Source organism: Nothobranchius furzeri, chromosome 6, assembly GCF_043380555.1.
Source record: "Nothobranchius furzeri strain GRZ-AD chromosome 6, NfurGRZ-RIMD1, whole genome shotgun sequence".
NCBI lineage: Eukaryota > Metazoa > Chordata > Actinopteri > Cyprinodontiformes > Nothobranchiidae > Nothobranchius > Nothobranchius furzeri.
In genome coordinates, this window is record NC_091746.1 from 7,862,524 (window position 1) to 7,876,503 (window position 13,980).

Below are 13,980 nucleotides of genomic sequence, written 5' to 3' on the forward strand. Positions count from 1 at the left end.
CAAGTTATAAGCCCACAAATGTGTAACTGGACTACTACTTTAAATTGACACCAGATCCGGTGACATTTGGGACATGGTTTGACCCCCTTAGGAAAGTGCTATCATCATGAAATGTTCAGATCACTTACAACTTAATAGATTCTACCTTCCTGTAACGTTTCAGCCTGATTGGACCTTGTTTTCACACAAATGAACCCAAAATGATGTGAAATTGTGCTTCGTGCAACATAATTCTGGGTGCCATTTAAAAACCATAAGTGCTAATGACTCCATTCCTTTTTGTGGTTGTAGGGGCTGTTGATTGGAGTATACTAAAACAAACCTGATCTCTCTAGGACATTCAGAAGCCAAGTTATAAGCCCACAAATTTGTAACTGGACTACTTCTTTAGACACCAGATCCGGTGACCTTTGGGACATGGTTTGACCCCCTTAGGGAAAAGCTATCATCATTAAACGTTCAGATCACTTACAACTTAATAGATTCTACCTTCCTGTAATGTTTCAGCCTTATTGGACCTTGTTTTCACACAAATGGACCCAGAATGATGTGAAATTGTGCTTCGTGCAACATAATTCTGGGTGCCATTTACAAACCATAAGCGCTAATGACTCCATTCCTTTTTGTGGTTGTAGGGGCTGTTGATTGGAGTACACTAAAACAAACCTGACCTCTCTAGGACATTCAGAAGCCAAGTTATAAGCCCACAAATGTGTAACTGGACTACTTCTTTAAAGTGACACCAGATCCGGTGACCTTTGGGACATGGTTTGACCCCCTTAGGAAAGTGCTATCATCATGAAACGTTCAGATCACTCACAACTCAATAGATTCTACCTTCCTGTAACGTTTCAGCCTGATTGGACCTTGTTTTCACACAAATGGACCCAGAATGATGTGAAATTGTGCTTCGTGCAACATAATTCTGGGTCCCATTTACAAACCATAAATGCTAATGACTCCATTCCTTTTTGTGGTTGTAGGGGCTGTTGATTGGAGTACATTAAAACAAACCTGACCTCTCTAGGACATTCAAAAGCCAAGTTATAAGCCCACAAATGTGTAACTGGACTACTACTTTAAATTGACACCAGATCCGGTGACATTTGGGACATGGTTTGACCCCCTTAGGAAAGTGCTATCATCATGAAATGTTCAGATCACTTACAACTCAATAGATTCTACCTTCCTGTAACGTTTCAGCCTGATTGGACCTTGTTTTCACACAAATGAACCCAGAATGATGTGAAATTGTGCTTCGTGCAACATAATTCTGGGTGACATTTAAAAACCATAAGTGCTAATGACTCCATTCCTTTTTGTGGTTGTAGGGGCTGTTGATTGGAGTACACTAAAACAAACCTGATCGCTCTAGCACATTCAGAAGCCAAGTTATAAGCCCACAAATGTGTAACTGGACTACTTCTTTAAATTGACACCAGATCCGGTGACCTTTGGGACATGGTTTGACCCCCTTAGGAAAGTGCTATCATCATGAAACGTTCAGATCACTTACAACTCAATAGATTCTACCTTCCTGTAACATTTCAGCCTGATTGGACCTTGTTTTCATACAAATGAACCCAGAATGATGTGAAATTGTGCTTCGTGCAACGTAATTCTGGGTGCCATTTACAAACCATAAGTGCTAATGACTCCATTCCTTTTTGTGGTTGTAGGGGCTTTTGATTGGAGTACACTAAAACAAACCTAACCTCTCTAGGACATTCAGAAGCCAAGTTATAAGCCCATAAAGGTGTAACTGGACTACTTCTTTAAAGTGACACCAGGCCCGGTGACATTTGGGACATGGTTTGACCCCCTATAGGAATGTGCGATCATCTTGAAACGTTCAGATCACTTACAACTCAATAGATTCTACCTTCCTGTATTGTTTCAGCCTGATTGGACCTTGTTTTTACACAAATGAACCCAGAATGATGTGAAATTGTGCTTCGTGCAACATAATTCTGGGTGCCATTTAAAAACCATAAGTGCTAATGTCTCCATTCCTTTTTGTGGTTGTAGGGGCTGTTGATTGGAGTACACTAAAACAAACCTGATCGCTCTAGGACATTCCGAAGCCAAGGTTTAAGCCCACAAATGTGTAACTGGACTACTTCTTTAAATTGACACCAGATCCGGTGACCTTCGGGACATGGTTTGACCCCCTTAGGAAAGTGCTATCATCATGAAATGTTCAGATCACTTACAACTCAATAGATTCTACCTTTTTGTAACGTTTCAGCCTGATTGGACCTTGTTTTCACACAAATGGACCCAGAATGATGTGAAATAGTGCTTCGTGCAACATAATTCTGGGTGCCATTTACAAACCATAAGTGCTAATGACTCCATTCCTTTTTGTGGTTGTAGGGGCTGTTGATTGGAGTATACTAAAACAAACCTGATCTCTCTAGGACATTCAGAAGCCAAGTTATAAGCCCACAAATTTGTAACTGGACTACTTCTTTAGACACAAGATCCGGTGACCTTTGGGACATGGTTTGACCCCCTTTGGGAAAAGCTATCATCATGAAACCTTCAGATCACTTACAACTTAATAGATTCTACCTTCCTGTAATGTTTCAGCCTGATTGGACCTTGTTTTCACACAAATGGACCCAGAATGATGTGAATTTGTGCTTCGTGCAACATAATTCTGGGTGCCATTTACAAACCATAAGCGCTAATGACTCCATTCCTTTTTGTGGTTGTAGGGGCTGTTGATTGGAGTACACTAAAACAAACCTGACCTCTCTAGGACATTCAGAAGCCAAGTTATAAGCCCACAAATGTGTAACTGGACTACTTCTTTAAAGTGACACCAGATCCGGTGACCTTTGGGACATGGTTTGACCCCCTCAGGAAAGTGCTATCATCATGAAACGTTCAGATCACTTACAACTCAATAGAGTCTACCTTCCTGTAACGTTTCAGCCTGATTGGACCTTGTTTTCACACAAATGAACCCAGAAAGATGTGAAATTTTGCTTCGTGCAACATAATTCTGGGTGCCATTTACAAACCATAAGTGCTAATGACTCCATTCCTTTTTGTGGTAATGGGGGCTGTTAATTGGAGTACTCTAAAACAAACCTGAACTCTCTTGGTTATTCAGAAGCCAAGTTATAAGCCCACAAAGGTGTAACTGGACTACTTATTTAAAGTGACACCAGGCCCGGTGACCTTTGGGACATGGTTTTACCCCATATAGGAATGTGCGATCATCTTGAAACGTTCAGATCACTTACAACTCAATAGATTCTACCTTCCTGTATTGTTTCAGCCTGATTGGACCTTGTTTTCACACAAATGAACCCAGAATGATGTGAAATTGTGCTTCGTGCAACATAATTCTGGGTGCCATTTAAAAACCATAAGTGCTAATGTCTACATTCCTGTTTGTGGTTGTAGGGGCTGTTGATTGGAGTACACTAAAGCAAACCTGATCGCTCTAGGACATTCAGAAGCCAAGTTATAAGCCCACAAATGTGTAACTGGACTACTTCTTTAAATTGACACCAGATCCGGTGACCTTTGGGACATTGTTTGACCCCCTTAGGAAAGTGCTATCATCATGAAACCTTCAGATCACTTACAACTCAATAGATTCTACCTTCATGTAACGTTTCAGCCTGATTGGACCTTGTTTTCACACAAATGAACCCAGAATGAGGTGAAATTGTGCTTCGTGCAACATAATTCTGGGTGCCATTTACAAACCATAAATGCTAATGACTCCATTCCTTTTTGTGGTTGTAGGGGCTGTTGATTGGAGTACATTAAAACAAACCTGATCTCTCTAGGACATTCAGAAGCCAAGTTATAAGCCCACAAATGTGTAACTGGACTACTTCTTTAAATTGACACCAGATCCGGTGACCTTTGGGACATGGTTTGACCCCCTTAGGAAAGTGCTATCATCATGCAACGTTCAGATCACTTACAACTCAATAGATTCTACCTTCTTGTAACGTATCAGCATGATTGGACCTTGTTTTCACACAAATGGACCCAGAATGATGTGAAATTGTGCTTCGTGCAACATAATTCTGGGTGCGATTTAAAAACCATAAGTGCTAATGACTCCATTCCTTTTTGTGGTTGTAGGGGCTGTTGATTGGAGTATACTAAAACAAACCTGATCTCTCTAGGACATTCAGAAGCCAAGTTATAAGCCCACAAAGGTGTAACTGGACTACTTCTTTAAAGTGACACTTGGCCCGGTGACCTTTGGGACATGGTTTGACCCCCTATAGGAATGTGCGATCATCTTGAAACGTTCATATCACTTACAACTCAAAAGATTCTACCTTCTTGTAGCGTTTCAGCCGGATTGGACCTTGTTTTCACACAAATTGACCCAGAATGATGTGAAATTGTGCTTCGTGCAACATAATTCTGGGTGCCATTTAAAAACCATAAGTGCTAATGTCTACATTCATGTTTGTGGTTGTAGGGGCTGTTGATTGGAGTACACTAAAGCAAACCTGATCGCTCTAGGACATTCAGAAGCCAAGTTATAAGCCCACAAATGTGTAACTGGACTACTTCTTTAAATTGACACCAGATCCGGTGACCTTTGGGACATTGTTTGACCCCCTTAGGAAAGTGCTATCATCATGAAATGTTGAAATCACTTACAACTCAATAGATTCTACCTTCCTGTAACGTTTCAGCCTGATTGGACCTTGTTTTCACACAAATGAACCCAGAATGATGTGAAATTGTGCTTCGTGCAACATAATTCTGGGTGCCATTTAAAAACCATAAGTGCTAATGACTCCATTCCTTTTTGTGGTTGTAGGGGCTGTTGATTGGAGTATACTAAAACAAACCTGATCTCTGTAGGACATTCAGAAGCCAAGTTATAAGCCCACAAATATGTAACTGGACTACTTCTTTAGACACCAGATCCGGTGACCTTTGGGACATGGTTTGACCCCCTTAGGAAAGTGCTATCATCATGAAACGTTCAGATCACTTACAACTCAATAGATTCTACCTTCCTGTAACGTTTCAGCCTGATTGGACCTTGTTTTCACACAAATGAACCCAGAATGATGTGAAATTGTGCTTCGTGCAACATAATTCTGGGTGCCATTTAAAAACCATAAGTGCTAATGTCTCCATTCCTTTTTGTGGTTCTAGGGGCTGTTGATTGGAGTACACTAAAACAAACCTGATCGCTCTAGGACATTCAGAAGCCAAGTTATAAGCCCACAAATGTGTAACTGGACTACTTCTTTAAATTGACACCAGATCCGGTGACCTTTGAGACATGGTTTGACCCCCTTAGGAAAGTGCTATCATCATGAAACCTTCAGATCACTTACAACTCAATAGATTCTACCTTCATGTAACGTTTCAGCCTGATTGGACCTTGTTTTCACACAAATGAACCCAGAATGATGTGAAATTGTGCTTCGTGCAACATAATTCTGGGTGCCATTTACAAACCATAAATGCTAATGACTCCATTCCTTTTTGTGGTTGTAGGGGCTGTTGATTGGAGTACATTAAAACAAACCTGATCTCTCTAGGACATTCAGAAGCCAAGTTATAAGCCCACAAATGTGTAACTGGACTACTTCTTTAAATTGACACCAGATCCGGTGACCTTTGGGACATGGTTTGACCCCCTTAGGAAAGTGCTATCATCATGAAACGTTCAGATCACTTACAACTCAATAGATTCTACCTTCTTGTAACGTATCAGCCTGATTGGACCTTGTTTTCACACAAATGGACCCAGAATGATGTGAAATTGTGCTTCGTGCAACATAATTCTGGGTGCCATTTACAAACCATAAGTGCTAATGACTCCATTCCTTTTTGTGGTTGTAGGGGCTGTTGATTGGAGTACACTAAAACAAACCTGAACTCTCTAGGACATTCAGAAGCCAAGTTATAAGCCCACAAAGGTGTAACTGGACTACTTCTTTAAAGTGACACTTGGCCCGGTGACCTTTGGGACATGGTTTGACCCCCTATAGGAATGTGCGATCATCTTGAAACGTTCAGATCTCTTACAACTCAAAAGATTCTACCTTCTTGTAGCGTTTCAGCCGAATTGGACCTTGTTTTCACACAAATTGACCCAGAATGATGTGAAATTGTGCTTCGTGCAACATAATTCTGGGTGCCACTTACAAACCATAAGTGCTAATGACTCCATTCCTTTTTGTGGTTGTAGGGGCTGTTGATTGGAGTACATTAAAACAAACCTGATCTCTCTAGGACATTCATAAGCCAAGTTATAAGCCCACAAATGTGTAACTGGACTACTTCTTTAAATTGACACCAGATCCAGTGACCTTTGGGACATGGTTTGACCCCCTTAGGAAAGTGCTATCATCATGAAACGTTCAGATCAGTTACAACTCAATAGATTCTACCTTCCTGTAACGTTTCAGCCTGAATGGACCTTGTTTTCACACAAATGAACCCAGAATGATGTGAAATTGTGCTTCGTGCAACATAATTCTGGGTGCCATTTAAAAACCATAAGTGCTAATGACTCCATTCCTTTTTGTAGTTGTAGGGACTGTTGATTGGAGTACACTAAAACAAACCTGACCTCTCTAGGACATTCAGAAGCCAAGTTATAAGCCCACAAAGGTGTAACTGGACTACTTCTTTAAAGTGACACTTGGCCCGGTGACCTTTGGGACATGGTTTGACCCCCTATAGGAATGTGCGATCATCTTGAAACGTTCAGATCACTTACAACTCAATAGATTCTACCTTCTTGTAGCGTTTCAGCCGGATTGGACCTTGTTTTCACACAAATTGACCCAGAATGATGTGAAATTGTGCTTCGTGCAACATAATTCTGGGTGCCACTTACAAACCATAAGTGCTAATGACTCCATTCCTTTTTGTGGTTGTAGGGGCTGTTGATTGGAGTACATTAAAACAAACCTGATCTCTCTAGGACATTCAGAAGCCAAGTTATAAGCCCACAAATGTGTAACTGGACTACTTCTTTAAATTGACACCAGATCCGGTGACCTTTGGGACATGGTTTGACCCCCTTAGGAAAGTGCTATCATCATGAAACGTTCAGATCACTTACAACTCAATAGATTCTACCTTCCTGTAACATTTCAGCCTTATTGGACCTTGTTTTCATACAAATGAACCCAGAATGATGTGAAATTGTGCTTCGTGCAACGTAATTCTGGGTGCCATTTACAAACCATAAGTGCTAATGACTCCATTCCTTTTTGTGGTTGTAGGGGCTTTTGATTGGAGTACACTAAAACAAACCTAACCTCTCTAGGACAATCAGAAGACAAGTTATAAGCCCACAAAGGTGTAACTGGACTAATTCTTTAAAGTGACACCAGGCCCTGTGACATTTGGGACATGGTTTGACCCCCTATAGGAATGTGCGATCATCTTGAAACGTTCAGATCACTTACAACTCAATAGATTCTACCTTCCTGTATTGTTTCAGCCTGATTGGACCTTGTTTTTACACAAATGAACCCAGAATGATGTGAAATTGTGCTTCGTGCAACATAATTCTGGGTGCCATTTAAAAACCATAAGTGCTAATGTCTCCATTCCTTTTTGTGGTTGTAGGGGCTGTTGATTGGAGTACACTAAAACAAACCTGATCGCTCTAGGACATTCAGAAGCCAAGGTTTAAGCCCACAAATGTGTAACTGGACTACTTCTTTAAATTGACACCAGATCCGGTGACCTTTGGGACATGGTTTGACCCCCTTAGGAAAGTGCTATCATCATGAAACGTTCAGATCACTTACAACTCAATAGATTCTACCTTCTTGTAACGTATCAGCCTGATTGGACCTTGTTTTCACACAAATGGACCCAGAATGATGTGAAATTGTGCTTCGTGCAACATAATTCTGGGTGCCATTTACAAACCATAAGTGCTAATGACTCCATTCCTTTTTGTGGTTGTAGGGGCTGTTGATTGGAGTACACTAAAACAAACCTGAACTCTCTAGGACATTCAGAAGCCAAGTTATAAGCCCACAAAGGTGTAACTGGACTACTTCTTTAAAGTGACACTTGGCCCGGTGACCTTTGGGACATGGTTTGACCCCCTATAGGAATGTGCGATCATCTTGAAACGTTCAGATCTCTTACAACTCAAAAGATTCTACCTTCTTGTAGCGTTTCAGCCGAATTGGACCTTGTTTTCACACAAATTGACCCAGAATGATGTGAAATTGTGCTTCGTGCAACATAATTCTGGGTGCCACTTACAAACCATAAGTGCTAATGACTCCATTCCTTTTTGTGGTTGTAGGGGCTGTTGATTGGAGTACATTAAAACAAACCTGATCTCTCTAGGACATTCATAAGCCAAGTTATAAGCCCACAAATGTGTAACTGGACTACTTCTTTAAATTGACACCAGATCCAGTGACCTTTGGGACATGGTTTGACCCCCTTAGGAAAGTGCTATCATCATGAAACGTTCAGATCAGTTACAACTCAATAGATTCTACCTTCCTGTAACGTTTCAGCCTGATTGGACCTTGTTTTCACACAAATGAACCCAGAATGATGTGAAATTGTGCTTCGTGCAACATAATTCTGGGTGCCATTTAAAAACCATAAGTGCTAATGACTCCATTCCTTTTTGTAGTTGTAGGGACTGTTGATTGGAGTACACTAAAACAAACCTGACCTCTCTAGGACATTCAGAAGCCAAGTTATAAGCCCACAAAGGTGTAACTGGACTACTTCTTTAAAGTGACACTTGGCCCGGTGACCTTTGGGACATGGTTTGACCCCCTATAGGAATGTGCGATCATCTTGAAACGTTCAGATCACTTACAACTCAATAGATTCTACCTTCTTGTAGCGTTTCAGCCGGATTGGACCTTGTTTTCACACAAATTGACCCAGAATGATGTGAAATTGTGCTTCGTGCAACATAATTCTGGGTGCCACTTACAAACCATAAGTGCTAATGACTCCATTCCTTTTTGTGGTTGTAGGGGCTGTTGATTGGAGTACATTAAAACAAACCTGATCTCTCTAGGACATTCAGAAGCCAAGTTATAAGCCCACAAATGTGTAACTGGACTACTTCTTTAAATTGACACCAGATCCGGTGACCTTTGGGACATGGTTTGACCCCCTTAGGAAAGTGCTATCATCATGAAACGTTCAGATCACTTACAACTCAATAGATTCTACCTTCCTGTAACGTTTCAGCCTGATTGGACCTTGTTTTCACACAAATGAACCCAGAATGATGTGAAATTGTGCTTCGTGCAACATAATTCTGGGTGCCATTTAAAAACCATAAGTGCTAATGTCTCCATTCCTATTTGTGGTTCTAGGGGCTGTTGATTGGAGTACACTAAAACAAACCTGATCGCTCTAGGACATTCAGAAGCCAAGTTATAAGCCCACAAATGTGTAACTGGACTACTTCTTTAAATTGACACCAGATCCGGTGACCTTTGAGACATGGTTTGACCCCCTTAGGAAAGTGCTATCATCATGAAACCTTCAGATCACTTACAACTCAATAGATTCTACCTTCATGTAACGTTTCAGCCTGATTGGACCTTGTTTTCACACAAATGAACCCAGAATGATGTGAAATTGTGCTTCGTGCAACATAATTCTGGGTGCCATTTACAAACCATAAATGCTAATGACTCCATTCCTTTTTGTGGTTGTAGGGGCTGTTGATTGGAGTACATTAAAACAAACCTGATCTCTCTAGGACATTCAGAAGCCAAGTTATAAGCCCACAAATGTGTAACTGGACTACTTCTTTAAATTGACACCAGATCCGGTGACCTTTGGGACATGGTTTGACCCCCTTAGGAAAGTGCTATCATCATGAAACGTTCAGATCACTTACAACTCAATAGATTCTACCTTCTTGTAACGTATCAGCCTGATTGGACCTTGTTTTCACACAAATGGACCCAGAATGATGTGAAATTGTGCTTCGTGCAACATAATTCTGGGTGCCATTTACAAACCATAAGTGCTAATGACTCCATTCCTTTTTGTGGTTGTAGGGGCTGTTGATTGGAGTACACTAAAACAAACCTGAACTCTCTAGGACATTCAGAAGCCAAGTTATAAGTCCACAAAGGTGTAACTGGACTACTTCTTTAAAGTGACACTTGGCCCGGTGACCTTTGGGACATGGTTTGACCCCCTATAGGAATTTGCGATCATCTTGAAACGTTCAGATCTCTTACAACTCAAAAGATTCTACCTTCTTGTAGCGTTTCAGCCGAATTGGACCTTGTTTTCACACAAATTGACCCAGAATGATGTGAAATTGTGCTTCGTGCAACATAATTCTGGGTGCCACTTACAAACCATAAGTGCTAATGACTCCATTCCTTTTTGTGGTTGTAGGGGCTGTTGATTGGAGTACATTAAAACAAACCTGATCTCTCTAGGACATTCATAAGCCAAGTTATAAGCCCACAAATGTGTAACTGGACTACTTCTTTAAATTGACACCAGATCCAGTGACCTTTGGGACATGGTTTGACCCCCTTAGGAAAGTGCTATCATCATGAAACGTTCAGATCAGTTACAACTCAATAGATTCTACCTTCCTGTAACGTTTCAGCCTGAATGGACCTTGTTTTCACACAAATGAACCCAGAATGATGTGAAATTGTGCTTCGTGCAACATAATTCTGGGTGCCATTTAAAAACCATAAGTGCTAATGACTCCATTCCTTTTTGTAGTTGTAGGGACTGTTGATTGGAGTACACTAAAACAAACCTGACCTCTCTAGGACATTCAGAAGCCAAGTTATAAGCCCACAAAGGTGTAACTGGACTACTTCTTTAAAGTGACACTTGGCCCGGTGACCTTTGGGACATGGTTTGACCCCCTATAGGAATGTGCGATCATCTTGAAACGTTCAGATCACTTACAACTCAATAGATTCTACCTTCTTGTAGCGTTTCAGCCGGATTGGACCTTGTTTTCACACAAATTGACCCAGAATGATGTGAAATTGTGCTTCGTGCAACATAATTCTGGGTGCCACTTACAAACCATAAGTGCTAATGACTCCATTCCTTTTTGTGGTTGTAGGGGCTGTTGATTGGAGTACATTAAAACAAACCTGATCTCTCTAGGACATTCAGAAGCCAAGTTATAAGCCCACAAATGTGTAACTGGACTACTTCTTTAAATTGACACCAGATCCGGTGACCTTTGGGACATGGTTTGACCCCCTTAGGAAAGTGCTATCATCATGAAACGTTCAGATCACTTACAACTCAATAGATTCTACCTTCCTGTAACATTTCAGCCTTATTGGACCTTGTTTTCATACAAATGAACCCAGAATGATGTGAAATTGTGCTTCGTGCAACGTAATTCTGGGTGCCATTTACAAACCATAAGTGCTAATGACTCCATTCCTTTTTGTGGTTGTAGGGGCTTTTGATTGGAGTACACTAAAACAAACCTAACCTCTCTAGGACATTCAGAAGCCAAGTTATAAGCCCACAAAGGTGTAACTGGACTAATTCTTTAAAGTGACACCAGGCCCTGTGACATTTGGGACATGGTTTGACCCCCTATAGGAATGTGCGATCATCTTGAAACGTTCAGATCACTTACAACTCAATAGATTCTACCTTCCTGTATTGTTTCAGCCTGATTGGACCTTGTTTTTACACAAATGAACCCAGAATGATGTGAAATTGTGCTTCGTGCAACATAATTCTGGGTGCCATTTAAAAACCATAAGTGCTAATGTCTCCATTCCTTTTTGTGGTTGTAGGGGCTGTTGATTGGAGTACACTAAAACAAACCTGATCGCTCTAGGACATTCAGAAGCCAAGGTTTAAGCCCACAAATGTGTAACTGGACTACTTCTTTAAATTGACACCAGATCCGGTGACCTTTGGGACATGGTTTGACCCCCTTAGGAAAGTGCTATCATCATGAAACGTTCAGATCACTTACAACGCAATAGATTCTACCTTCCTGTAACGTTTCAGCCTGATTGGACCTTGTTTTCACACAAATGAACCCAGAATGATGTGAAATTGTGCTTTGTGCAACATAATTCTGGGTGCCATTTAAAAACCATAAGTCTAATGACTCCATTCCTTTTTGTGGTTGTAGGGGCTGTTGATTGGAGTATACTAAAACAAACCTGATCTCTCTAGGACATTTAGAAGCCAAGTTATAAGCCCACAAATTTGTAACTGGACTACTTCTTTAGACACCAGATTTGAACGTTTCATGATGATAGCACTTTCCTAAGGGGGTCAAACAATGTCCCAAAGGTCACCGGATCTGGTGTCAATTTAAAGAAGTAGTCCAGTTACATATTTGTGGGCTTATAACTTGGCTTCTGAATGTCCTAGAGCGATCAGATTTGCTTTAGTGTACTCCAATCAACAGCCCCTACAACCACAAAAAGGAATGGAGACATTAGCACTTATGGTTTTTAAATGGCACCCAGAATTATGTTGCACGAAGCACAATTTCAGATCATTCTGGGTCCATTTGTGTGAAAACAAGGTCCAATCAGGCTGAAACGTTACAGGAAGGTAGAATCTATTGAGTTGTAAGTGATCTGAACGTTTCATGATAATAGCCCTTTCCTAAGGGGGTCAAACCATGTCCCAAAGGTCACCGGATCTGGTGTCACTTTAAAGAAGTAGTCCAGTTACACCTTTGTGGGCTTATAACTTGGCTTCTGAATGTCCTAGAGATATCAGGTTTGTTTTAATGTACTCCAATCAACAGCCCATACAACCACAAAAAGGAATGGAGATATTAGCACTTATGGTTTGTAAATGGCACCCAGGATTATGTTGCACGAAGCACAATTTCACATCATTCTGGGTTCATTTGTGTGAAAACAAGGTCCAATCAGGCTGAAACGTTACAGGAAGGTAGAATCTACTGAGTTGTAAGTGATCTGAACGTTTCATGATGATAGCACTTTCCTAATGGGGTCAAACCATGTCCCAAAGGTCACCGGATCTGGTGTCAATTTAAAGAAGTAGTCCAGTTACACATTTGTGGGCTTATAACTTGGCTTCTGAATGTCCTAGAGAGATCAGGTTTATTTTAGTGTACTCCAATCAACAGCCCCTACAACCACAAAAAGGAATGGAGTCATTAGCACTTATGGTTTTTAAATGGCACCCAGAATTATGTTGCACGAAGCACAATTTCACATCATTCTGGGTCCATTTGTGTGAAAACAAGGTCCAATCAGGCTGAAACGTTACAGGAAGGTAGAATCTATTGAGTTGTAAGTGATCTGAACGTTTCATGATAATAGCCCTTTCCTAAGGGGGTCAAACCATGTCCCAAAGGTCACCGGATCTGGTGTCACTTTAAAGAAGTAGTCCAGTTACACCTTTGTGGGCTTATAACTTGGCTTCTGAATGTCCTAGAGAGATCAGGTTTGTTTTAATGTACTCCAATCAACAGCCCCTACAACCACAAAAAGGAATGGAGTCATTAGCACTTATAGTTTGTAAGTGGCACCCAGAATTATGTTGCACGGAGCACAATTTCACATCATTCTGGGTCAATTTGTGTGAAAACAAGGTCCAATCCGGCTGAAACGCTACAAGAAGGTAGAATCTATTGCGTTGTAAGTGATCTGAACGTTTCAAGATGATCGCACATTCCTATAGGGGGTCAAACCATGTCCCAAAGGTCACCGGGCCAAGTGTCACTTTAAAGAAGTAGTCCAGTTACACCTTTGTGGGCTTATAACTTGGCTACTGAATGTCCTAGAGAGATCAGGTTTGTTTTAGTATACTCCAATCAACAGCCCCTACAACCACAAAAAGGAATGAAGACATTAGCACTTATGGTTTTTAAATGGCACCCAGAATTATGTTGCACGAAGCACAATTTCACATCATTCTGGGTTCATTTGTGTGAAAACAAGGTCCAATCAGGTTGAAACGTTACAGGAAGGTAGAATCTATTGAGTTGTAAGTGATCTGAACGTT